The following is a 5,487-nucleotide window of genomic DNA, read 5'->3' as shown; positions in this document are numbered from 1 at the left end:
GCTATCTACTGTCCGAATGTTCCCCCCTGTAGTGGCATGTGTTTTAACTTAAATGATTTGTTGAAGGTTTCTGGACATTTGCCAAACCTGGAGGTCTATGATGTGAGAGTTCCCTTGGTGGAATTGGTGGCTATTCTAGCAGGGTGTATAGGAGACTTTGGCGGTTCTGTCTATAATGTAGTTGGATGTTTTAATGGAATGTGAAAGGCGATATAACCTTACTGTTTATGGCAACCATTTCCGCAGAGTATGGGATGTGGATTTGAAGCATGACTTTTCCTTTGTTGTAAGTACCTCCGTAGTTTATAATCTTTCTTTCTTTCTTCCCTCTCTTTTTTTCTTTCTCTAATCCCTTTATCTAAAGCGCGCCAATATAAGATTGTGTATTCTTTGTCCATCTCGTCTGTTCTTAGGAATTTAGTATTATAATGTTAAATTTTTTGAGTTAACTTAGTTGAAATTTAGCTTACCGATTCAAAGATATTAGTTCCATAACTGAATATTACGTGGCTGGGAGTTGCTTTTTTCATCTAATACTTAAGTGACAGTACCAATTGTAACAATATTTCTTTTACAACTGAATAAGATGATTGTAGGAGTAATGGGCACATGAAGAGACATTGTTAAGCATATGTTAAGACTGATTTCACTTTCTTGTTCACATCACATGATTGATGAACCTGACAAGGGTATATTCTGTTTAGACTTCAGTGACTATTCCGATTTAACCAGTCGTATATTTCTGCTCATGGTAAATATGTTTCTCGAGAAACTTAGAAGTTAAATTTCTATTAAACATCTGGTCGGCTCCATGCCAATCAGAAGTTCCAATTTACAAGATTGTAGACTTCACTAATTGCTCTTGCTTGCAACTGGGAGGCATTTCAGATAGAATTGAAGTGTTAAATCTGGGCCCAAGTAATGGTGATGATCTAGAAAGTTGCTAGTTGAATTGAGTTATTGTTCTTCAATTGAGGAAACTATTATATTACTCTTTACTTGCCTTTAGTAGATAATCCTTGTTAGTGTTGCCCAGGCAGGATTATAATGTTTTTACCACATGGAAAACATGCTAGATTGGCATGGAAACCAAGTTATCCTACCAAACACACGAATTATTTCTCTTAACATTCTTGTTCTTTTACTTTTTTATATTGCTAACCAAGTGTAGCGGTTTGATTGAATCAGAATTTTTTGTTGATGAAAACTCGCAATTGAAGGCCATTGATTTTGGCTTGTCCCATTTTGTGAAACCAGGTGATTTTTTACTCTCTTGGGTGCTGACCATATTATTCACAGAAGTAAAATTAGGCGTCTTTCTAACTTCTATTTTATCTGACACGATGCATATAAAAGGCTTAATGACATCGTTGGAAGTGCATACTATGTTGCATCTGAAGTTCTACATAGATCTTACAATACAGAGGCTGATGTGTGGAGTATTGGTGTGATATCATATATACTTTTATGTGGAAGTTGTCCGTTCTTGGCTCGCACAGAGTCCGAGATTTTTCGGGCCTTTAGGGCGGACTCGATGAACCTCCTTGGCCTTCTTTATCTTCTGAAGCCAAGCATTTTGTCAAGCGTCTATTGAATAAAGACCCACATGAATGAGTGATGGCTGCTGAGGCATTAAGTTAATATTCTCATCTTGTTAAAAAGATTGCTGAATTTCTTTCTTTGTGATCCTAATTATATTTCTCTTGGCAGGTCATCCTTGGATTAGTAACTACAATGATATTCAAGCTCATGAAAGCCTATATGCGCTCATCATCTCTACATAAAGCGGCGTTAAGATTGAGTGCTTTAATATTCTCAAAATTTGCTTTGTTGTTGATCATGTCTCATAATTTGTTTTGTCCTCACCCCTTGCTTTTCAGGCATTGTCCAACCTTGTGGTTTACTTTTTGCTAAGAATGTCGTCGTTTTTAGTATTTTCATGATTAGCTTGAGTAAGAGTTCTTTGTATTTGCCACTGCTGACCAACTATAAATTTATGTGTTTCTTATAGGGAAAGAAGAGACTTGCTGAAGTTGCTAACAATAAGCCCACTCTTGGACAAAAATGTTAAAGTAGAAACTCCTCAGAAGTTAGGTGAAAATGTTTTTTCATTTGGCTTGCTTCGTTGGATTGTTATGTTGCTGCCATTTTCCTATTTGTTCTAATCATCTGCAACTGTCCACGTTTTTGCAGGTGCTGATGGCAAGAAAGGTGGTGCTGTTCGTCAAGGTACTCCTTACCCCAAGGGAGGAAAGACCCCTGCAAGTGGAGGCAAGTAAAACAAATCTCTACTAGGTCAAGTTGTGATTGCCTAGTCCTGTTAGGAGTAAGTTATGCTCGTTAAATCGTGCGGCCAAGTTGTGTGTCCGTGATCGTTTCTGAGACTGATATTAACAGTCTAGATTTTCTTTAAGGAATAAATATGTGTTCGATCACGGTAACTTTAATTAAAAAGTGTGTGAACGCGTTGATTTCTTTGTCAGAGAGATGTAGCCTGTATGAGTGTTTTTGTGCAGATCCCAATTCTAGCACTTCGGTAGATTCATGCTATTCTGCTGAGAGTGAGCACTGATCGTCATGTCATGTCAGTATTGAGAGTTCGGCTGGGAACATGGCATGGAAAAATACCAGGCGAGTCATGCATTAGTTAATAATGATGGCATAAAGTAGAATTCACAGATTCCTTGAATCTCAGAAGGACATCCCTGAACCTCCCAGGAAGATCTACAGTAATCCACTCCCAAATTGGGAATCCATTGAGAAAGCTGTTGACAAACCATCGTCTTCAGGTACTAAACCGATTAAGTCATTTTCTACACCAGTCAAGCACCGTAAAGATCAGGCTATAATGCCAAGATCCAACTTCATAGTCAGTCATGATGCAGAGGGGAGGGTCACATACCGCCGGCGCAAATATTAGCAATTAACAGGGGAGAACAATGAAAAGTCTCCCCGCCATGAAGAATCATATCAGAGTGAACAATCACCTGATGAAGAGATTCAAGATGCTCCACGATAACTGCAAGATGGCACTGATTCTACTACTGATGACCTCGAAACAATCAAAATCGGGACGGAGGATGATCCAAGGCCAATCTTGATTAGTTATGCATTATCACCGGAAGAGCAAGCGGGACTGATAAGTCTGTTAAAAGAATATCAGGATATCTTTGCTTGGACATACGAAGAGATGCATGGTCTTGACGAAAAATTGGTCACTCATCATCTGCACATCACTCCTAGCTCCAAAGCTGTCAAACAGTCGCCTAGGAAGTTCAGACACGAAGTTGAGGATCAAATCAAGGTCGAAATTCAGAAACTACTGGCAGAAGGGTTTATCAGACCTATTCAGCACCCAACATGGCTAGCAAATGGTGTTCCTGTCAAGAAAAAAAAATGGTTAAATCAGATGCTGTGTTGATTTCAGGAATCTGAATAAATGCTGCCCAAAGGATGATTTTCCTCTATCCAACATTGATATGCTTGTTGATGCAACCAGTGGTTACGGTATGTTCTCATTCATGGATGATTACAGTGGCTACAACCAGATCAAGATGTACGAACACGATGCCAACAAAACTGTATTTCGCACTCCCATTGGGAATTTTCACTACACCGTGATGCCCTTTGGATTAAAGAATGCAGGTGCTACTTATCAGCGAGCTATGACTGCAATATTTCACGATATGATGCACAAGCAGGTGGAGGACTATGTTGATGACGTGGTGGTGAAGTCGAAGACTCGAGCATCCCACCTAGAAGTTCTGAGACAAGTCTTTGAAAGATGCAGAGAATATAAATTAAAGATGAATCCTATGAAATGTGCATTTGGTGTTTCCTACGGAAAATTTTTAGGATTCCTAGTCACTGTAGAAGGAATTAAAGTTGATCCAGACAAGACGAAAGCTATTACTACCATGCCTCTTCCATGCACTGTGAAAGAACTCCAAAGTTTTATGGGCAAGGTAAATTATATTTTCGACGCTTCATTCATCCCTCTGCTGAAGAAAGGAGCAAGTTTGACATGGACAACCGTCCAACAAGAAGCATTCCAGAAAATACAACAAATACTATTTTCACCCGCTGTCGTGAAATCCCCGGTGCAAGGACGACCACTGATACTTTATAAAGCTTCCAGCGATGTCTCTATTGGAGCAATTCTTTCTCAAGAAGACGAAGAAAGGATCGAACGACTGATCTACTACTTCAGCCGTACAATGAGAGATGCTCAACTCAGATACCCAAAAGCTGAGAGAGCATGTCTAGCATTAGTGCATGCGATTCAGAAATTCAGACACTATCTGCTATCCAATAGAGTCATGCTTGTTTCCAAAGCTGACCCTCTAAAGTTTTTACTATCAAAGCCATCCTTGATAGAGAGACCAGCAAAATGGCTACTTCAGATGTCAGAGTTCGACATAGCTTGTGTACTGCCTAGAGAATTCAAAGGCCAAGCAGTTTCCGATCTGCTTGCTGCTTTCCCAGGCGAAGATACGACAAAGTTACATGAAGATGTACCTGGTGAGTTTCCAGAGATCTTAGTTATCAAAGAAGAGACATGGCTCTTATACTTTGATGGGTCCCCCACTCCTAGAAACGACACCGAAGGAGCGGGCGTGGTGCTAGTGTCTCCATCTGGTAAAGTATTCTCGCGTTTATTCAAACTGGATTTTCACTGCACCAACAATTCAACAGAATATGAGGCTTTCTTATTAGGTTTGTCCCTGGCCAAGCAAGCAGGAGCAGCACACCTTGAGATTAGGGGAGATTCAAAGCTACTGGTCAATCAAATGAACGGAGAATATTCTCTCAAAGAAATCACGCTCGCACCATTCAGAACGGAAGCTCAGCGGATCTTAACTCATTTTGCTGGTGCCACAATCATCCATACTGGACGAACTAATAACATGCATGCTGACTGTCTAGAAACTCTTGCTTCTAAACTGCAATTCGAAGGAGCGAAGAAAACAATCACGGTAAAATGGCGTGCGGTGTTATCTACTTGGCTTGCTCAAGTTGAAGACATTCAAACGAACGATTGGAGAGCACCCATTATTCATGAATTGAGCAATTCTCTTTCAGAAGGGAAAGTCAGCCTCAAGGAACTAAAGAATTATTTCTTGCTTCATGGAGCATTATACTATCGGAATCCTGACGGGTCTTTATTACGATGCCTTGGAAACGACGAAGCAGGCGAAAAACTCAAACGCATACATGAAGAAACCTGCGGACATACATTAGTGGTAACACTTTACAGAAGGCTTCAAAGGATGGGATACTACTGGCCTTCCATGGAGGCCCAATCAAGAAATCTGCAAAGATCTTGTCCTAATTGTCAGACGCCTCCTCATCACTTAGAAGCTTTGACAGTCCGTCACACCGAGGACTGGAGGGAGCCTTACATCAAGTACCTACGGGACAATGAACTTCCTCTGGAGAAAGGGAGACAATAAAACTCATCCAGAGAGCCAAAAGATTCGTTTTCCT

Source organism: Papaver somniferum, unplaced genomic scaffold (assembly GCF_003573695.1).
Source record: "Papaver somniferum cultivar HN1 unplaced genomic scaffold, ASM357369v1 unplaced-scaffold_133, whole genome shotgun sequence".
NCBI lineage: Eukaryota > Viridiplantae > Streptophyta > Magnoliopsida > Ranunculales > Papaveraceae > Papaver > Papaver somniferum.
This window is presented reverse-complemented; position numbering follows the sequence as displayed.